We start from the raw sequence: 23,170 nt of genomic DNA, 5'->3' as shown, positions 1-23,170 counted from the left end.
GGATAGTGGATGTATTAGATCAGCAGTTCTCAAACTTCCTTGCACCGTGACCCCATTCTGACAACAAAAATTACTACACAACCCCAGGAGGGGGGACTGAAGACCAAGCCTGCCCAAGCCCTACCACCCTGGGTGGGGAGGGAGGAAAGTAAAGCTGAAGCCCAAGGGCTTCTGCCCTGGACAGGGGGTATGTAACCTTAGCCCTGGGCAATGGAGCTTGGGCTTCGGCTTCAGCCCCGGGCAGTGGGACTTGGGCTTCCGACTTGCTAAGGCCCAGGGCCAACACCAGCCTGGGCCACTTTTGAGGATCCTGACCCACAGTTTGAGAACTCCTGTATTAGATATTAAACTGCTCATCAAGTAGAACAATGAGAACTCTGCAGCATTCAGTTCAAATAAGGATTTGCAAATAAAGATCTGCAGATTGGTTTACAGGGCCAGGAACATACAGAGAACCATAGCTGGCCTCTGCCGACCCCGAGACACTCCTTCACCCCAAATCAGCATTAGATCCCACCTTTTTATCTTAGATTCCTTTTGGACTGGGGTGCCAGGATTTCTTAGGGCTTGGCAGGTACGCTGACTATGGAAGAAGCTGGGTGGAGAAAAGTTCACAGGACAGCTAACGTATGTTTAACAAATTTGAGAGATAATGACAGTTTCATAGACAATTCAAATTCAAGACATAGGAACATAAGAACTATCATGCTGGATCAGAACCATGGTCCATCTATTCCAGTATCCTGTCTCTGACAGTGGCCCACACAAGATGCTTTAGAGGAACATGTAAGAACCCTACAGTAGGTAGATATGGGATAACCTGCCCTCTCCTAATGGTCTCATCCTAATCCTTAATAGCTGGAGATTACTTTAAAATGTGAAAAATGAGCTTTTTATTTCCCATCCACTACTCTTTTAGTAAGCATTAACTATAACAACTCTGGCTACTCTTGTTAGCCACATAAACATCCAATCCTTCTTTGAATCTTGCTAAATTCTTGGCCTCAGCAACAGTGCTGTCAATTTCAGACAATGCTGACTTCGGAGTAATTTTTATAAGGCTAGCTGAACATTTCACTCAGCTCAGGTGTCAGGTACGGGACACTTCATGGACTAATGACCTGATCCAGTATGGGAATTCTAATACCATTATGATATTTAAATGATGAATGGCGAGGAGGTAGAACATGACCTTGACAAGGTCACCTTGAAAACAAAAAGAAAGAAACCTCTTCACATATCCATGAAAGTGCAATTGTTAGTTGCTATTCCTATCTACCCAATCTGTATGCAGATTCTTTTGAGTACACATTGAGTACGCAAAGGAGAAATCACTCACTTTTCAGCACAGTGCAGAAATCCATCTTGGAAAAATGAAAAGTGGTCTGAGGAAAATGGGAAAAACAATGTAATTACATCCATTCAGCATGAGGGAAAGACTAATACCAAAAAGAGATCTTACATTTACAATGTGACACGGCAGGATAATGCATATCCATTCTGTCAAAAAGCGGGGAGGGAGAATTGTCTCCATAGAAAGTTCTGAACCTGGAATATTGCATTTAGTCCTGGGCTTTTAACAAAAAGATATTGGGAAACTGGAGGAAGTTCAAAGAAGAATGACCAAAAGGATCCATATACCTAGAGGAATGATCTGTGAGGAAATTTAAAATGCTTAAACAGGTACAGCTTGGCTAAGCGGTGACTGCTACCGCTCCTTTACATAAATATGGTCTGCAAATATTTGAAAGGTGGACTCTAAGGGTGTCTCAACCTCACTCTGGCCACTTTATGCTGTTCTCATCTTTTTACCAAACTAAAGGGGCTCTAAAATCCCTGTGTCTGGCTGAGGGAGGACACCTTAAGGCTGCCTTCAAGGATCCCTTCACAATGCCTGGCATAGGAGGGTTGGGAGTGGAGGGAGGAAGGGCATGCTGGGGGCAGGGCCCAAGCACTGCAGAGATTCCAGGGTGTGGTGTGACCTATATGGCAGGCCTGAAGAGACTGCTGAAACTCAGACCCCCAGCACTGTCTAAATTATTCCAGAGTCCCTGGAAAAGGGCACAAAGGTGGCTTAAATCCACTTCAAGCCAAACTCCCCTGGGCTGCAAGGGCCGCCTCCAAGAAACTCAGCACACAATTTTCCCCTAGAATGGGGGGGAAAATAACTTGGGTTTGTACTGCAGGGTGTAACTGGGAATAATAGAGAAAAATTGAGAAGGCCAAATTTATAGGCTGAATAATCAGGGAAAAGATTCATAATAATCCCACACTGGGCTATGGAATCCTCTCCAGGGCAAGTGTTAGAAGCTGCACAGCTTGCAACATTAACAATGAAACTGTTCAAAGCATGAGAAAAACACTATTATAGTGAACAATGATATACATATAAAGGGGATACACTAGGCTCCTGATAGGCAAAATGTAACTGACCATTCATTTCTGTCGTCATGTTTATATTTATTACCCAAAGCTTCCTTTCAGGGCCACATTGTGCTAGGTGTGGTACACGCACACCTGCCTCGTGCCCAAAGGGCAAACTGTTTTTATGATTCTATGAGCTGTCCACATGACCTAGACAGAAGCTGCACGCTTGTACTCACATGCCACCACATCTACGTACTGTCATGCAAGGTAGTATTTCACTGGGAATTCTTGATTTGAAGGTCCAGGAAGTTAGCAAGGGGAAAAAAATAATGCAGTCATTTTTGATGACAAAAAGGGCAGAAATTTCATTTCAGGCTTAAACACCCCTTGCCCCTCCCGCCAAACAGACGCACACAAATATAAGTTATGAGCATGTCTTAACCTCTTTTCCATTTTCTGCTTTTACTATCACTACCAGCAGATTAGACAGAGCTGATTGCTTTAGGCTTCAGAGTCAGTCACGGGGGGAGGGGGGGGGGTCCTTTAACAAAGCCCTCCCCCCTGTACCCTCCCACCGCATTCACTTGCAAATCACTGTGTGTCTGGAAGTGCCTGCTTTCCCCCAGCTCTTAACCTTCCCATACCGACTGCTGCTGCAGAAGCAGAGCACTCTCTGTCTGTGTGTGTGTGTGTGTGTGTGTGAGGGAGGGTGGTTTCCTTTTTTTTTTTTTTTTTTATTATTATTATTAATCAGGAGCACTGAATGGAAACCAATCAGATAGAGAGCCCCCCTCGGCTTCGGCTCCCTGCATGCCAGAGTTAAAAGTGACGCTGGGAGAGAGCGAGCCGCACTTAGACGCGAGTAGATCCAGGCGTGGAGGTAGCAGGCAGCGTGGCGGGCAGCAGGCGGAGACGCAGCACGGTGTCCACGCCGGCCGCTGTATGCCTGCCTGAGGCTGAGCACTTGTCCTCTTCTCTTACCGGTAAGGAGATCAAGCTTTGGACTTGTTCAGGGCGAGTTTAACGTAGGAGCAGCCGCCTTCCCTTTCGTTTGGTCGGGTGCGAATGCTCCTGAAAAAGCCGCCACTTTGGCAAAGTTGCCAGCTCGGTGCTGGGGGGCACTGCGCGCCCCGGCCGCTGGGTGTGCGCGCCGGCGGCCGGCGCAGGTTGGGCCGGGCGCCGCTGGCAATTCACGTGCATTTGGTGTCATTTTAAGGAGGGCAAAGAGACGCGGCGTCTTGCTGCAAATTCAGGGGCACTAGGAAGACCCTTTAGCCAAAGGGGGGGGCGGCAGCAGCAGCAGCTTGTTCAGAAAGTACCTGCAATGATACCTGGGCTCGGGAGCCGAGAGCAGGTTGCGAGCGAGAGCAAGGAACGCGGGGCGGGAGCGCTCGGGTCGCCCGGCCGGGCGGAGGCGCCGCGGAGCTGAGCGTGGCGCGCGCTTGAAGTGAGGGGCGTCCTCGAAGGAGAAGTCGGGCCGGGGGGTCGTGCTGGAGCCGTCTAGAAACCGACACTCGTGAAATTCTTGAGGGGATGATGGGGGGGAGGCATTTGACCGGGGGTGCGTGATCACAGAGAGACACTGAATTCATACCTCGCAGTGAATGAGGCTCAGGCACTGGTGTCGCCCTGTCGCTACCTGTTACAGAGTGAAATTATATTTTATAGATAAATAAATCTCACCCTGTTTTATATGCTTCTTGTGCAAAGAGTTGTATCCGGCAGTCCCTGTGGCGGTCAGGGGCTGTGGAAAGCATTCCTGTCACTGCTGCAATAAAATCCATATTTTATGGAGAGTTAAATGCAGTACTCTGTAAGTGCAAGTGGATGGTCACCTACGTGACTCCTGCTGACATTCAAGGATCAAGAAGTTTAATGACCAAAATTGCTCCCGGCTTGACACCAGATCTGCTACTTTTCTCCAAAAAGAGACAATGAGGCACCTTTTTTTATTGACACCTAGGATTTAGAGTGATAGCAAAACCTTAAAGGGTATCAGGTAGCCAACTTGCTTACTGAGTGTAAAGTCAGCCCTTTGTTTAATTTACAGTTGTTGAAACAAAACTGGAAGGGAAAGGATGCCAATTCAGGAATAGTTAATGACAACGCACATACCCGTGTATTGTGCGTGTATATAAATACATATATAGCATTGTTTCTGTTCATCCTTTCATGGGACCATATTTAATAGCACCTTGGAACTATTGTAATTCAGGATGGAATTTGGGTAGGAGTCCCTAGTTTTAATCAAAATAAACATAACTCTCCCCATCAAGATAAAGGCTTATTTCATGCATTTTCTATAGTGAAATATCGGTTGTGCAGTCAGTTCCATGTGCAGGTGCTTGCATGTTAGTTTAAGTAATCCATAAATATGATTAACAGCTGCTCATGAGCAGTATAATGTGAGGGTACTGGTGCATCCCTATTTTTAAAAAAAATTCCTTTTAAAGGCAATTGAGGCAATACATTTGCGTGTGTGAAGAGCGTGGAGGGCTAGAGATCTAAATTTAAGTAGATTCCTTCTTCATGGATATAAACACACTTTTTTTTTTAATAGGCCTGGCAGCAGAGAACTAATTGGATAGTTTCCTTAAACAGCCCAAATGTGCTAATAAATATTTCAGGGAATCTCTTCTCTCCCCCCCCCCTCCAATGTTATGTTCCAGGGCAACTGTAAAAATATAATCTCATATGCTTGTGACTTTACACTGCATTGCAAAATTTTTCTGGACATATTTCTGCTCGCTTGTGATTGACTTTGGAGATGGGGGGGGAAGCAAACTATCAGAAGTAGCAATACATTTTCAAGGAAAATGGCACTGATTTAATCTAGTTGTAATTCCTTGCAATTATTTTTGCAGTCATTTCAGGACCTGGCAACCTGGGGTCCCTGTAGGGGATTTATTAGTCTCTCAAGCTTAGTGGTTCTCAACCTTTTTGATACCAGGGAACAGATTTCTGCCTTCCTGAACTATGTCATGGAGATCTCAGGGACCAGTGCTGGTCCACAGCGTAGTCATTGAGGAATGCTGCTCTAGGTATTTTAGCTTTCACACCAGTTCATGGCTCTCGTATAGTTCAGTGCTAGCACTCCAAAGGTTACAGTTATAGGCACAGTCATCCTTTTCTACCCGGTCGTTCACTGTTAGAAATATGCATCTGTCTTCTGCCTCTTCTCCACCTGCACAGCTCCCCCCTGCAAGTAGTAATCTGGTGCTAAAGATAGTTTTTCCTTTTGAAAAGTAAAGTTTGCATTTTGCACTCTGCTGTTCAGAATATATTTAATTGAGAGACTTCCTTGAAAGCAAACACCCCCATTAAAGAAAAATATTTTTCTCTGCTGAAAATGTTTCAATTTATAGAACTTCTGAATGGTTAGCAGAACATACACAGACGGCAGCCCCTACAAGCAATAAAGTTAATGTGCAACTCAAGGATACGATGCGTCCCTCAAGTCCTGAGCCTCCCCAATCCTCCTTCCACTCAGTTCATTAAATTTATTTTCATCTTGCAAGAGATGATGTCAACATGTTGATTTTCTCCTAGTTATAGACTTGAGGAATGGTTAGATTTGGATGGGATCTCTGTTGGCTCACTTAATCCATGCCTGCCTCCACAATAGTAGCAGGGCTGCTTTAATAATCCATGTGTAGGAGAGCATTGGTATTCTGTTCGTGTTTAAATGACAGTGTTGTCCAGCTCTTGCCTGACTTATTGGTGTGCTGTCTGCATTGACATTTGGTTTCTATTGGAATTTCCCAGTGCCAAGGCTCAAGATGCTCAAAAAATTGCTTATGAATCTCACCAGAAATGACTAACTACAAAGGTAAAAAGCAACTAAAATCTATAAAAACAAAGTTGATAAAATACTTTGGGAGCAGCCTGCTGTGATGGTACACAGCATGTTGCATAATGATGGTAATTTCTTCAATGAGTCTGCTGCAATGATGCAAAAAATAAAAAAATAAATGGTTTAAGGTGGCTTTTGATTACCATTATTATACGTGAGAGGGAGCATGGAGGAACTACACGACTGAAGCTATTGTCCTTGACAGATTTCTTAAATTAACCCCCTGAAGACTAGGATAGCTAGCGTAGCTGTGCGGCTTTGCTCAAGGGCTTTTAGTTTTTGTAATCACTTAGCCACACAACTCTCAAAAACTAGCCAGTTAGCGTCAGCTGTGATTAATCTTCCCTGCTGTGCAGTGCCATGCATTGTTCCTTTGCTGTATACCTTACAATATTTAGGATGAGTCCCTGAAACTATGAATTAGAATAGATTAACAGCTCTGCATGCTGGTGAATCAATCTCTTCTGCTGCCTCTGTGCAGGATTCGACTTGCAGTTTAAATATTGGTTCAGAAGTTTGAAATGTGTTCCAGGCAAGATAAAATCTGGCAGAAGCTGGTTCGCTTAGTCATGGCAGCCCATTTTGAGGCTCTGGAGAAATCAGGATCCCTGGTTAATAAGGACAGAGAAGTGACTCAGTTTGAAATGTAGGGTTTTCTTTTTTTAATAGTGTTTCAACTCAGCTGCTATCTGCCTTATTTGCCTAACAAAAAAGGCACAAAAGCAGATCATCAGTCCCTATTTCAATTAAATAATAAAAAAACCACATTGAATAATGCATAATAAATGCAAAGCATCAGGAGCATTATGCTAACAAGGGAACTGCAGAAGAAATAGTTATCTGTCAATTGTATTGTTTGCGACATTGCATTAGAACTTGATGAGAAACCACTGCCTGAAAACAATACAAAAAGTTGTGTTTTGGGGTTCCTCCCCCATCCTGTTTTACTTTCGTTATAAATCTCATTTTAAAAACCTTCTCTCTTCTCCTTTCCTAGGGCCCATCCTACATTTGTTAGAGGCTATGGCAGCACTCCCCTTGTCTTCCGTGGGCGTAAGAACAAGCTTCTCTAGTGCATTTACGTTCCTCCTGTTTGTCCTTGTCCTGTTAGCCCAATATTCAGCCTAATTCTGATCACACCTTTATCAGCATTGCTCCATTAATTTAAATTTACACTGGATTAATTGGCAGCAGAATTGAGCCATGGTCTCTACACTGGGTGCTGCCAATTGTCAGTATTGTCTTTTCTTCAACGGATTGGTATAGCACTGGTTCCTTTGTAAATCTTGTCCAGCACTGGGTGTTGAAGGTTGTTTATAAACAGAAATATGACTTTGTTGCAGAGGGTGTCCCATGATGAGAATGTCTCAGATTATACGGATTGTTCATTAAAACTCTCCAAAACCTAATGCATTTTACTGGAGTCCTCTTACAACCGCAAGGATCTTCCCACACCACCGGTCATTTTTTCTCCCTCAGGAGCCTACATCTTAGCAGTCATCTTGTGTTTCAGAGGAGTGAGCAGGCAGGTCTACCTTTTAGGAACCCACAACCTCTCTAAATCCGCTGCAAGGAATAATGCTAGGGTGACCAGACAGCAAATGTGAAAAATTGGGACTGGAGGGGGGGGTGTAATAGGAGCCTATATAAGAAAAAGGCCACTATAAAATCGGGACATCTGGTCACCCTAGGTAATGCTGAGAGATGTGAAATTGTCTTTCCTTTTCATGGGTCTTCTAGCTGGCAGGGTAGCCTTCCCAGCCTGGAGAGTCTAAACTTAGGTCTCCTTTCTGAGTTATTGCAAGGCCACTGCTCTCCCAAAAAGCATCCCAAAAAAGGTGTTTTAACAAAGAAGTGATGACTTAACTGTGATGGAGCCAGACCACTTGACAGCACTCAGGTGAGCAATCCAGGATTACGCAGATACTGCATTCCCTCGTCCCACACCCAGCCTGAAAGACACAAGCCAGACATCCCCCCCCTGCTCTGCCAGAAGCATAGCATATACATTTCCATCTGCTCCCATTCAGGAACTGTGCTCACCTTGTTGTGTTAAGTAGCCTGTGTAATAGTGGCTTTGTTTTGGCATGGTGGGCAGATATTTTATGGATTAATGAGGTGGTTTTGCTAGGTTATATATACACACACAGAAAGTGTTTAATTGTAGCCATGTGATTTACATTTAACTGCAATATAAATGTCCACCGTCTCCTCCCAATCCTTCCCTAGTGACACACCACAACATAGTTTTGCAGTAATAGGTAGTGTGTCTTTCCAGCATTTCCGCTTTTGCACCTAATGATGGAACCAGAGCAGGAGGACCTCGGATAAGGGTCAGTGGAGATTGAAAATTAGCACAGAAATTAAACACTAGTCGAGCTTCCACAGGTATTGCAGGTGTGTGCTTATTTGTGTGGAAGATAGAGACTCCTATCCACTCCTATGCACTTCATCCAGCAGTTAATAGCTCCTGAAACAACAAATGCTGTTCAATCAACATGATCATTAGCATGGAGCTCAGCTTTAGTGTGAAGTGTAAAACCTAACATGAAGAAAAAGAAAATTGGGATGCAAATATCTGTCTATGAAGGAGCCTCCACTTTGTATTCCATAAGGAGATGGGAACAAAAATCTGTTCTGCATTAAAGTTGGTTAGGCTGCCTATACTCTGCTGTGATCAAGAGGATTTGAATCAGGATTTTAAGACTAAACTTGGTTGATCCCAGCTACAAACACAAAAGTTATAGCCTAAGGGGGAATGTTCTTTCTTACACCTTGAAAGGGATCCAGGTATTTTTCCATCATATTTTTAAAAAGCACATTGCTAACTTTAATTTCTTCCGGAAGCTTGCAAGTGAAATCTGTTTTCTTTCTGAATTTTTTTCTTTTTGTGTGCACAGTGGTTTGTTATTGTAGGATTTCTGATAAGTACCATCTTGCTGGCATTAATGATTAAAAATGAGTAATTTCTTCATAAATATAAGAAAAGAGAATTAGAACTATCCTCGAGCAAATAGATTGCTTTGTATTTTCACAGTGCTCTATAGATACTAAGGAGTCAGCTTATGTATTGTCCCTGATGCAGGACAAAGCCAAGTTCTATCTGATCACCCCACAATCTTTCAATGTGTTTATCCTCATAACATCCCTGTGAGATGGGCAATGCTTAAGCATAGAAAAGCTAAGGGCTTGCCTAAGGTCATAGAGGAAGTCAGGGGCAGAGCTTGGGTTTGAATCTAGGTCAGCAGAATCTCATGGTAGCACCCTATCCACTTGATCATCTTCTCTGTTCTGCTCATTTATGCTGCTCCTGGAGCAAACTGGAGCTGGTCAAAAAATTTCAAAATTTAAAAAAAAATTAAAAGTATGGGGGGTTGGCTAATTTTTTTTTTTCCACAAAAAACCAAATACCTTGCCTTTTTTTTGGACTAGCGCCAATACTAGCTGAAACGTACGAAAGCTTTGTGAAAGATGTATCCAAGAAAGTGTTCCCTGTTTTTTGACCAGCTTTAGAATAGACCAGGAACTTGACTGAGTCACAGTCTACTCCTCCTTTACTTTTTGGGGTAGAGATCTGAGCCCATTATCTAATGGCACTGATCACTTCTCCATCTGCGCTGGCTCAGCTGCACTGGCCAGCAGGTTGGGTTGTGGAGCCAAGCCTTTGCCCACTTTGTGTGGGGGTGGGGGTGGGGGGGGGTTGAGGAAGTATTAGACCCATAAAGGCTGCTCTTTTCCTCCCCAAGCTACATTATGGGCATGCAGTGCAGGCTGAGTGCAGCAGACGAAGGAGTCACATTATGACCCTTTCTCCCCTGCACATCAAGACAATCACACTTTAACGTCCCTGTAACGTAGGTCTGCATTATTGGTTCTATGGGAGAAACAAGGTGGGTGAAGTAATTGTTCAGAAGTTGGTCTAATAAAAGCTATTACCTCACCCACTTAGTCTCTCTAATATCTTGGGACCAATACGGCTACAACTTCACTGCACACAACAGTGGAGGATATAAAATTTAGCCATCTGAAATGGAAATGCCACAACATGAAGAAACAAGAAGCAAAAACCTTAGTGGCAACATCTACTTCCTGAGCAAATGCAAGAAACAAATCATCATCCCCAAAGGTCTCACCAGATGTATGACACAGAAGTTGGTCCACCCACCTTGTCTGTCTAATATCCTGGGACTAAAATGGCTGCAACAACACACATGCATTATTTCCATTGCACAGGTAGGTAAACTGAGCCACAGGGAGGTTGCTTGTCCAGGGACAGTGTGTCAATAGCACGCAGGTACTGTGGCACTGAAAGTAGTGTAAATGCAGACAGATTAAATGGGATAGTGGTAGGGCTGGATTAGTCCTAAAAAGCACCTGTCTCAACTTTGCACTCAACCTACTAGACAAACAGATCTGCAGTAATAAGAGCTAGAGACAGCATTCGGCAAGATCACAGAGGAGGAATACACACATTTGGAATCCCTTTCATGAAATGACAATTTCCTTTTGTGAAATGAGAGCTCACTTTAGCTGTCATTGCTGCAAGGGAAAAGATTCAGAAGAAAGGTTTGAGTCCACTAACCTTGCTCTTTTAGACAATCAAAGCCGTGCCAAATAATTTTTCAGAATTGTATATTTTGTCAAAACTCCTTCTAAGTGTAAGTAACTGTTACTGTATTTCCTTTCCCATCATTGCTGGTTATTAAGCTTTTTCTTTGTAAACATAGGAATTTTTTCCTCATGCTGCTGGACTTTCTGGCCTCCTTCAGCCAGGCCCAGATCTGGAACAACACTAAGCACATGCTTAACTTTAAGCACATCAGTAGTCCTACTGAAGTTGACAGGGCTAATAATTTGCTTCACTGTTTCACTGGAAGGTTCTCGTGAGTTTGCAATGCAATGTGTGACACCACCACAATTGCTTCTATGGTGACCATATTGTGACCTCCAAAACACTAGGCGTGGTATCACTAAATAATAACTCAGGAAGGAGGAGGAAATTAATTAGAAATGAGAACAATTCACCGAAAACTTTGCTAAATGTGATACCCACAATGAACCCATAGAACAACTTGCACGGCATGGGGTCAGATTCCTCACCACAGATCTGCAAGGATGAGGTGGCCCTTGTTAATTAGCAGTGATGGGGCAAGGAAGTGAAATATAGAAGACATACAGAATATTTGGGTGGGGGTGGAATAATATACTATAAGGGTTTGCCTGACTAGCAGGGGTTCCATTCTAGAATATAGCCATATTCAGGAGCTAGAGGTTTGGACATATGTATGAAGACTTCAGAGTGGGCCAGATTTTGTCTTCAGATGCCCATGTCTCCATTTAGACTTTAATGGAAGCTTTGTGCACACATTATTTTGGTGGCATTCTGCACCAAAAAATTAAAAATTCTGCACACAGTATTTTAAAATTCTGCAAATTTTATTTGTCAAAATAACACTACATAATCACACCAATTTCAATTATTTTGGTAATTTATTTCAAAATACCTGTCAGTAAATATGTCTGTAACACACACACACACACATTCCCTCAGGAGTAGAGAGGGAAAGAAACCCCTATGACAACCCAGTTCCTGTGTCTCTACCTCCCCCCAGAGCCCAGTCACAGGGACCCCCTTGCCCAGACACCCGCCCCCCCATCATAGGACATCAGGGTTGGAGGGGACCTCAGGGAGTCCTCTAGTCCAGCCCCCTGTTGGTGACCAGCAGCATTGCAGCCCGTTTCTGTGGGGGAAAGGAAATTCTGTGCACACATTAATTTCTGCAAAATTCTGCATTGCACAGTGGTGCAGAATTCCACCAAGAGTAACACATCCAAGGGCAAAATTGGGCCCAATGTATCTTATTTATTAATATTTACACGCGATGGCACTATTTCACAGCCATCTTGTGATCTCAGGTTTCTTTGAATATGTTTACTGCTTTTAAGGCAGTGCTTCCCTGTCAGAAATAAAAGGGTGCCCTTTGATTTCTAGAAAGGGCTTTTTTTCCCTTTCTAAAAAAAAATAAATAAAAAAAAATCCAGGCTTCCACTTGTCTCCACACATAATTTATTCTGCTGTGAAATGAAATATCATATTTTAACACTTTTAGGATGTTTTTTGCAGGATTTCTTAAAATGGTGCCTCATTAATTTACTGTAATCCATTTGTTAGATATGCTTCAAGCTGCCAGATATCTCATTCACTTTAAGGTATCATAATTTTCCTTAGCAACAGGTTGTAATTTCAACCAGGCTGGTAAATGTGAGGTAAGAAGCTGATTGTCACAAATCTAGGTTAAAATACAGCACACATCCTCATTTTCAGGGGAAATATTACACTGAACCCTAACAGAGCAAATTTACACAGCAGGATTTCTCAGGATTTGCTTATAGCTGGTTATGACTGCTCATTTAATATTAAATAGGCAAGTATATTGTGTGTGATTACTGATGTATTCAAATTTAACAAGACAGACATTAAAAATAGCTTTCCATCCGAGATCAGCATTTCAGCTGTAGATTTGTTTCCTGCCCTCACCACCCTACTGTCTGTCTGCTATCTTACAAAGGCCTGGGACAGTCCCTGATGGTCAGAACACAAGAGGGTTAGTTAATCTGTGGTGTCATCTAGGAGGAAGACTTCAGTAACTGGCTTCAGAACGCATTCAGGGCTTGCAGCAGCACAAGACAATCTGAAACCACTCCCTAGAATTTGAGTCCATGAATGTTCAGCATGTACTGTAGATTGTTGTCAGAGACCGCAGGTTCAAAAAGGGTAGCATAACACTGTGTTTGACTGGAGCCAGGTCAGTATGGTCCAAAAAGACTAGATGATCTAACAGGTATTTTCCATCTCTGACTTCTATGAAGGGAATACAATAAATCTTTTTTTCCCAAAGAAATAAAGAAGGAATGAAGTGCATTTAGCGTGCATGTTTTCAGTCACTGTCCCCCTTCATCTTTTCTCATATACTTACTGGTTGCTGTTCTTTCCCTAAACCTCTATGTGCTTATCTATTGTTTGATTCTTTTCTTTTTTAAAAAATGACGAGCCCTATATTTGGTGACAGTCCTGCCACCAAAAAGCAAAAGGGATGATACACTGTAGTGGAGAGCTGTGTCACAATTCTGAAAATTCATTAGACATCTGCTTGTTGAGAATGAGACTGCTTGTCCTTACATGAAGCATCAAGGGCCATATACTGCTTGCCTCTCTCATGCTCCTGGCCCATTGACTCAAGTAGGATGACTCACAAGAGCAGAACAAACAGGATTCAGCCACAAACTAGCAAAAGATGAGTAGAGCCCTGCAAATCCACGGATGTTCGGGGACCATTTTTGAAGATTGGAGGCAGATACAAATTTGTATTCGCCCAGGGCTCTAAAATGAGTTATTGTAAATAGCAGAGTTGGGCCATCAGAAGTAACTTTCTAATGCAAGCAAGATTAACTTGATGCGCTGTCTGCAATGAGATATTAGAGATGATAGGGAGAGCGAGAAAACTTTCATTTAGATGGAAACATGACTGATTAATTAAGCAGTAATGAACAAGGAGCCTTGCTATGCATGGATATGAGGTTCACAGTGCTAATTTAGCACAAAGTACAGATCCCAATTTGTTGTTAAATTAAAATGGCTTTTTAAATTGTTTACATTTTTTTCTTATCTGTTTCTGTGTGGCAAAATGATTATCCTGCTGGTTACGGAAACCAGTCAGAGCCACAGAATGTGGGCGAGCGGGAGGGATTGTCCTGTTTTGTAATTAAGAAATACACTCTAATATCTGTGGCATCATGAATAAGCACTTCAAAGCAATGAGTGTGCTTTGTGTTGCATATGAAGCCAAACAATTAGCATGCTAACAAGCAGCTCTGGACATAGAGCAAAAAATGCATTGTATTTAAGGATTTTTTTAATCCAAAATCTGTTCACCTGACAAGTAAATAAAGGGAAGACATTTTTTAAATATTCAGAACAGCTTCTTTTTGATAGGCATCATGATTATGTCACACGGTGAAACTTTCCACCCCATTAATGTATGATGGTATAGAGAGATTTTTCATAAGTCAAGCCCTATGGAAAATAGGGGGATAATAAAAAAAAGCAATGTCACTACAAGGTTAAGTCACAAAGAAGTTTCACTATGACAGGAATGATTCTTTGTAATTTATTGCAGGATAGCTCGACAATAGCAATTTGTCATGCATTGTGATATAATTTGATGGGTTCATTTCTTAAATGAATTATAAATTACCTCTGTATATCAACAACAGAGCTGGATTTTTTTTAATGTAAATATTCCCTCAACTTTTCTTCCTTTTCTAATCCATTTTCCTTCATACAGAAATGACTCCCCTCCCCCCCATCTAATCTTTCCACTAATAAGGTGTTTAATAATTTAGAAGCCTAAAAAATGAGCATATTTCAAAGAGGTTGGTATCAATGTTAGTCTGAGAGCCTCAGGCTATAAAAATGTGGACGCGGCTACCAAACTTTTATAGAGTCAGAATCCCAACTGTCTTTCTGCTGCAGGCAGCTATTTTATTAAAGTTGGTATTAAACAACACTGCCTAGAGTCTGATTAACAATTTATGACTGCCTAAGAAGGATTAGCAGAAGCCTATCATTTTGATATTTAAATCTTAATTTGCATCTAGGAAAAAGATCGACCTTATGCAGGTTTACAGTTTCATTTATTATTTATTTTCTGCTGCATCCGAAACAAATACTCATCTGCGCATTTCAAGCACACTTTGTTTTACTGCTCTTTCAGGATCTGATCCCAGTCCCATTTTGAAGTAAATGAGAGCTCTTCTATGGACTTGGGTGGGAGAAGAATTGGCCCCTGCCATCATGTGATGGGACACATTGTGCAAAATGAGAATTGCCTCCTGCTAGGTGCCAAGCACGTTACCCCTGCTGAAATTAATAGGAATTTGGAGTGCTCAGCACCTACCAGGATTGGGCCCCAGTTTTGCATGCCTAAGAACTGACTGCATCCAGCAAATGTTATTCTAAAGAATGGAATCTAGACAGACACGACTAAAATTTACTTGGCAGAGAATCCCAGAGACCAATTCTCTTCTCCTTTGGTCATAATTTATACTGTGCAACTAGTTAATCTGTGTCAGTGACTGGCCTGGTACCAGACTAGACTCCGATTGGGGGAATACTGCTTCCACTACCAAGAAGGAGTGGGGAGGAACTGAGCTGGACCTGCAGCTGCTGGGTGGAGATGGAACGGGAGTAGGAATAAACCCCAGAACCGATACTAGGCGAAATTGTGCTCATTTGCACCAGTAGAAAACCAAAATAATTCTATATATGTTGTAAAGGAGGTGCTCCTCATTTGCAGCACCTCCTTTACAACATATATAGAATTATTTTGGTCCATTTGTGTCAAGGCTATTTTTATATATATTTCTAAAAATAGAAAAATGCTAAATTTCCAGTTCTGCAGATCTTTATTTTAAAATGACCTTAACGTCCCCATGTCCCAGACCCCCTCAAATTCAGGTCCTGTGCAGAAAGATTTATTTCCACTTATCTATTCTTCAGTGGACTTAATGCTCATGCTTATTTTAGGGGTTAGACATAGTGGTCATACCCTGCAGTGCTAAGGGAAAAGAGAGTGTTTACTAGAGGTTGGTAGCTCAACTGGCTTGCAGTAAGAAAAACATTTCGGTCGCTTGAGTTGCACTAGTCAGTGAAATACTAAAAGATTCAAAGGAGATGCTGTTTAAGCATCACTGATGTTTTCCATGGCCCTGATTGAACTCTTAGCTTTGACTCTGCAGCTTCTCTTTTAATCAACAGCTTGGTTTTGTCTTGAGCTCAAGGGCTTTAAGTTCTAAACGCTAGATCCATGGTCTGGAAGTGGCTAGTTCTTCTTCAAAGAAGAAATTAATATTAAGCCCATTATAAGGGACATTTCTCATATTACTTCTGGCTTTCCAGAAAGTGATCAATTAACTGTTTTTATTTTTGTTGTCTTCTTTGGTCTATATTCTCCTTTCAGAGTTGTCATGTGATTATCTCCATGCATTGCAATCAGAATATTCTCCTCGTTGGACTTCATTTAAGCACATGCTTAAATGCTGTTATGTCCCACTGACTTCATTGGGTCTTAAACTAAGTACTTAAGTGTTTTGCAATCAGGAACTTTAAGCATATCTGTGAGGAGTAAGTCCTTTAGATTCAGAATTTAGCAGAGCTCAAGAGTTTGTTCCTCTTGTGCTTCTGAATAATTTTTTAATCAAATTATAGAGGCAGATCCTCAGCTGGTGTAAATCAGTATAGTTCAATTGACCTCAAGGGAGCTATGCTGATTTACACCAGCTCAGAATCTGGCCCATAAAGTAAATCAGCAATAGGAAATGTGTATATAGAAGTTATCTACTGTTGAAGTTCCCAACCATTTTCATAATGTGGACCAGATCTTAATGGAGATCATAGGCAGCTCCCCTCGCATTTGTGATGGCTCAGACCAATTTACCTCCCATTCATGATTCTGGGGAGAAGCTCCCCTTCCATTCACAATAACGCAACAGCTCCGTATTCATAGCATTTTCATTTAAGTTGCTATTAGTGTGTTAAGTGTTTTGTCCTTTTTCAAAAAGTTAGTCAATGGTTTATTTTTGATCTGCCTTCTCCAGTTTAAAAATTCTCCGTAGTTGAGCAGAAGCAATACGATGTGGACTTCATTGACCAATCACACAATATGAACAAACAGCCAACAGTTTATGATCAACCTGGAGGATGAATTATTCATCCAAAGTATTCTGCAGATAATTATTATTTATATTACATTAGTGCCCACATGCCCCAGTCATGATTGTGCATGGCAGTGGACTAGGAAAATAATCTCTAGCCCAAAGAGGTGGCAAATATGTTTACAGAAATAGAGTTTGGTTCAGGGATTATTAGCTGACCAGAAAATGTTATTAGAAAAAGACTGGCTAAACTGACTGTTTAATTGTAGCTTGTAAGCAACATATGTTGTACATGCCTTGGTCAATTTTGAAATGCATTTATTTTTACAAATACATCTTGTACTTTAGTTAATTCCTTCTTATTGGGCCTGATCCAGAAAATCTCTGCATTGTGAAACTCCCAACAGATGTCAATGGGATTTTCACACACAAGGGGATTGTAGGTTCCCTTTTAATAAGGCATGACCCAAAGTACATAACACGCTTGTGTAAGAATGCCTGATGTGGAGGGCTGCAGGATCAACCCCAGTGTAAGGGCATCATGCTGAAACAGGATAAAAGCAGAACACAAAATTGCAAGAAGTGTACTATAAAATGAGAGAGAAACAAGAAGCACATAAAAAGAGCCTTTGGGAAACAGTGTGAAGGTCAAGAAATGTGCCTGTAGAGCTCTTCAGGCTAAATTCTGCCCTCAGTTACACACACCATTGTCTTCATGGGTAGAACGGAGGTTAGAAAATGTCCCATATTTTGTTAATCCTCAAACTCCAGAGTGTTCGAAACCAGGCTGCATTCCTGTTTTACTGATACACATTCCACATCAGACAATAGGCTTCTCAAACCCACGTCCCTAGATATTTTATAGCTTTCTCTGGTTGATTTCTGCATCAAGGAGAACCGAATCCTGTGGCCAATTTTGACTTCATTCTACAGCAGACTCTGATAATCTGTCACTTTGCAGTCACAGGCACAACCTCTTCCCTCCCAGCAGAACAACTACTGGATAAAAAATTCTGGGAACATTGGCTTTCCACAGACCCAAGCCCAAGCTTTGGATACTGGTTGTAAACTTATTTCTACCATACACCAGTGCACTTCAATGTCTCATATAGGCCACATTTTCAAAGGAGTACATGGGATATTATGTGCCTGATTTCCAGTTCAGTCTCAGCTAGAGATGGACTTGAATCAAAACCCTAATTTCAAATACCAAAATCTGAACCTGTGTCTAAAGTATGCAGATAGCCCATCACATCTTTATAATGGGCAGAAAGGAAACCCTAGATCTAAACAACCCCAGACTTTTCAGGAGGGGAGGGAGATTTGAAATCAAAATACAAGAAGAGAGTCTCAAACTAAAAATTCATCCCAATCCAGCTTTAAAATTTATGCCTGCAGTTTAGCATGCATAGGCATAAACTCCCCAATGAGCACAGTCAAGCAGCCATTGCCCATTACAAAAGTGGTTGACCTGTGCACATTATGAGTGTGCAGATAATTACATGAAAAAAAATCCTTAGCTGGTATAACTCAGTGTATAGTTCTATGACATAATTGGAAGACTCTACAGTGAGGATCTAGCGCTACAATTGTAAAGTTAGAAGATGGTTTGGAAAATTTGCCCCCACCCCATTGTTCCTTCCTGACCAAAAATGTCCAGAAAGTTCTAGAACACATTTTTCAGAGTGGCAGACTTCCTTGTGTGTGCTCAGTTTGGATTAACAAAGTTTACAGCTGGAATTCAGAGCCCTCTGCACTACCCAAATGGGGTGCAATCCAAGTACTTAAAGGTGCAAGTGCACAGCTTTGCTCAGGTTGTCTTAGGTTTTTCTCTGCCCCAGAGTCAAAAGTGTGGCTAGCCACTGTGGCCCTCAGTCTGTCTGGATATATAGCTGTGTCATAACTAAATGCGGGGGGAGAGGAAGAGGGAGGAAGAAAACCTCATGCTAGAAGTGTGACTTTGGATACTTGCGTTTTTTGCCTTTGAAAAAGATAAAAAAAGTTAAAACAGCATCACCAGTTCTACTGGAGACGGGGGCTGGGCTCTTTGTCCTGACTTCCGCACAGCGCAAGTCGTATATGACGTCAGTCTGTCTCATACCACTGCGTCACCATTCAGTCTGCCAGTGCAGAAGGAAAAAGACAAGAGACTGTCAGGGGAATGTGTGTAGAGGTGGACTAAGGAGTAAACTGCTGTTTAAACAGGTTTATGGGGAATGTGATATTTCTTTTTAACAGTCTTTTTTAAAAGACTTTTAGAGAGCAGTTTCTTCTTCCCCATAGTGCTGTCAGTTGGCAGATGCCTCTGGGCGGGGGAAGCAGAGGACACCACACTCTTAAATGGCTCTTAAATGACATTGTTAAAATTTACAGCTGCATTGTTTAAAAGCCATTTCAGGAGCAGTTTCTCATCCTTACCCCCACAGACTGCTTTCACCTGCCAGTCTTTTAATAGGCTGTATTCTGCCAGCCTCAGTGGTGACATGGCAGCACCTGACTTGCTGGCTGGCATTTTGCATTATTCAATATACAAATATCAACATGGGGAGTAGGAATAGGCTACACAAGGCATTTTACCACCAAGTCCCCTGCTCACATGCAGCCCAGTTCAGATGCAGATGACCAAAAGCCACTACCACCTGATGGCTGTTCAGGGGATTATGTAAAAGCAATTAGTGGTTTCAATCTATTTCTTAATGCAGAAGTGTCCATATCACAAATGCCTTTATTAGCACCTTTTGGGGTCAGTCTCTGAGGATAACTGAAAAGCGTGGGGTACAGAGCTACCATCTTGCCCCAGACACGCTCCCGCAGAACAGGGTTGTGGCACCTATGCAAGATAATGTGAGGAAACCTAAATAGAGGTCTTCAATCCGCAGGGCTGTGAGTCTGCTACACTGCACAATCATTACATCAGTACAGGAAAAAAAAATTAAAACAAATGCTGATGCCAGATCAGCTGATTTACAAGGATACAGGAGTGGGAGAGATTCCTGAATATCTGCGGTTCTGTTCGGAACGCGGAGTTATTTAAAAGGGCTATTTATTAATTACTTCTCAGAAGAAAAGTCGATCACAGGAGCAAATTTACTTTTCCTATTCTCCAGCCATGCAGGTGAAAGACCTACACTAAGTATACCCAAGGATACTGGAGCACATTTTCAAGTGTGCTCTTTAAACATTGCTTGCAAGATTTCATGGGGGGGAGGCACAGTAGGTCATGATTTTGTAAGCACAGACTTAGAGGCCAGTTTTGAAAGTGTGACCTAATAATGTAGCACTCAATCATGCAGGTCCTTACTCTTCTGGTGTAACAGCAAAGATCCAATGAAGACCATAAAGCTATGATCTGACCCCTAGTCAGGGATGTATAGTTTCTGGTGAAGTCACTGGGCCTGGATTCTGAACTCAACAGTAGTTTTACACTATTGTAACTCCATTGAGTAAAATCCTGGCCCAACTGAAGTCAATGGCAAAATTCCCATGGACTTCCAACGGGACCAGGATTTCACCCATTGACTTCAGTAAAATGGGGATAGTGATGATAGTCTCCTTTATACATGCTTTAAAAATCAACTGTGTAAGAGGTAGGTATTGCTTATTATTAACACTGGTGGGAGGGGATATTTACTTAAATTTTTTTTACTTTCCAAAAGCATGGATTTCGTTTTTATTATTCTTTTACAGTCCATTACACATTTCATTCAGTATTGCCAGCTCTCATAATTTTATTCCAAGTCTCACAACATTTGTTTTTCTTAAAGCGCCAGCTACTGGAGTGATGTGATTTTAGCTTTTATTTAAAATAAGTGTCTAGCCCTCATGATTGAAGAAAAGCTTGAAAATGTGCACCGTACAAGATAGAAAATAAAAAGAATCCAAACTTTATTATTTACAAACAAACAATTTCTTGATGGAGGGGTGGCTGGTTTGTTTGTTTTGTTCGCTTTGATTTGTGGGTTTTTAGGGCCTAACTCCTGATTTTTTTTTTTTTTTAGCACATGGGTTGACAGTCCTATTTATTTGTTTTGATTATTGATGAGTTCCTACCTAAGTCATATTTAGCATAACAGCAAGGTTTCCTTTCAACTGACCAGTTACATACAAGAATTTGTAACCTTGCAATCTCCATTTTGATTGCCTCACAGTCTTGTGCATGTAAATTTACACTCGTGTTCCAGACACCTGGATTTCATGGTCACAAGTTGTTAACAAGGAGGAAAGTGCAGTAAAGAAAGAAGAATGCTAATAACGATAACACTTAGTACTTACATTGCTCCGTGCAGTCCAAGTGCTTTTCAAACAGTAGCTAATTATGATATGTAAAAAATGATATGTTCAGTGTCTAAAGGGTGATAGTTGATTAGGAGGACAGAATGCTAAAGGTGACTAGAGATATTTTTAATTACTGTAACAGTGATAAGTGTTTATAGAGAAGTTCTTAGGGACTTGTTAAAAAAAAAAAGTTGCTACAAGGATATGTTCATATTTGGAAAAAGTTGCACATTTCACAAATAAATAATCCTAAATCCACTCTTTTGTAAGAAAAATAAAGTCTTTGGTTTATATGTCTAGACCAGTGGTTCCCAAACTTGTTCCGCTGCTTGTGCGGGGAAAGCCCCTGGCAGGCCGGGTCAGTTTGTTTACCTGCCGCGTCTGCAGGTTGGGCCGATCACGGCTCCCAGTGGCCGTGGTTGGCAGCTCCAGGCCAATGGGAGCTGCTGGAAACGGCGCAGGCTGAGAGACGTACTGGCCGCCGCTTCTAGCAGCTCCCATTGGCCTGGAGACGTGAATCACGGCCCAACCTGTGGACGCGGCAGGTAAACAAACCAGTCCGGCCCGGCAGGGACTTTCCCCGCACAAGCGGTGGAACAAGTTTGGGAACCACTGGTCTAGGGAAATGCCAAGGTGCAAATGAAGGGAATTTGGCCCTGTACCTGTTTTTTTTTTTAATCCTGTAACAATAGATGTAATATGGAATTCCCATGGAGAAAAAAAGTTTCTTGTATAGAAAGTTTGTCCATAAAAGTAAAATTGGGTTTCATATATTCATTATGTTGCATTTTAATAGGAAGGCATAAAATCCAATCCATTTTCATTACATATTCTACTTATTTGTAGAATACAGCTACAAGTGGAGAGTTAAAAATCAAATCTGAGACCACCTTGTAAAATATTGACTCCAGTTGTCAATTATATGCTGTTTAGGCTCTTCTCCCTGTAGAACCACAAAATACAGCCTGTTTCAGGAGGTTTTTGGTGTTGCTTGAAAGACTCTTCTCCTCTAAGGACTCGTCTACACTGTGGGGTAATGTGTGCTAACATGTTGCACATCAGTTGGTCAATGTAGAACCTGCTCATTTGCACCAAGTTTTGCCTACTGCATGTTAAATTGCATTAGGGAATGATTAGAATGCACCAGCATGGTCAACATGAACTAATTAATGTGCAACATATTGATGTGCTTCAGAAATCAGGCCCTGGTAGTGTGGATTAACCCACCGTGTAGACAAGCTCTTATACACACGACAGCACTACCACCATGGTGATCTTTAGTCCAGATTTATCCCTGCTCTGGTTGAGGAATGTTGTGTCCTCACTTCAGTGGACTGATGCAGGGGCACAGAATCACTGGAGCACAAGCCTACCTTGACCACACCTCCTGCTGCCCCTGACATTCCCCTGCACTACACTTAGTTGCAGGATTCCAACAGGAGTAACTTCGCTAGACACAAAATGCTCCCAGTATCCATGACTCCTCTGGAAGTGATATACATACAGGCCCACAGACCTCCCCTCCTTCTCCCACACAGTGTTATTCTCCTGGGCCCTGGCTTTGTACCTACCCTGTGGCCCCCTTGCTCCAGTTTAGCTGATGCAAGAAGGTCTGTAGGGCAACAGCAAATCGTGTCCTTCCTCTTTTACATGCTGGTAAGCAAAGGAGGGATGGGAGCCAGAGAACCGTTTGAAACGGACCTGTGTTTGAAAAAAGTTAACTGGTAGTGGTGGAATTCTCTTGCACATTTCAGGATACAAAGATAAAATTCCTGTCTCTGCTGCTCTGCTCATATTGCTTTAGTGGAGTCATCTTGTATTTTCTCTTTGAAGAATGTGACATCACAAAAATTAGTGTGTTTACCAATTAATAAAAATTAGGATGGGGGGGGAGGGAGCAGCTTCATAAAATGAGCCTGATTACAAGTTACTGGTAGAAGATTATTTTCTGCTCTCCTTGAA

General features: G+C 41.9%; 1 protein-coding gene across 1 annotated transcript in view; it reads left to right on the top strand.

The window, feature by feature from the left end:
- The first annotated feature begins 3,071 nt into the window (after nucleotides 1–3,071).
- CDH6 (cadherin 6) overlaps nucleotides 3,072–23,170 on the top strand; it is a 125,355-nt gene continuing 105,256 nt past the window's right edge. Inside the window, exon 1 of the mRNA XM_074944985.1 lies at nucleotides 3,072–3,350. The gene's annotated coding sequence lies outside the window, so the exon portion shown is untranslated. The remainder of the gene's footprint in view (nucleotides 3,351–23,170) is intronic.

This window comes from Natator depressus, chromosome 2 (genome assembly GCF_965152275.1).
Source record: "Natator depressus isolate rNatDep1 chromosome 2, rNatDep2.hap1, whole genome shotgun sequence".
NCBI lineage: Eukaryota > Metazoa > Chordata > Testudines > Cheloniidae > Natator > Natator depressus.
This window is presented reverse-complemented; position numbering and strand designations above follow the sequence as displayed.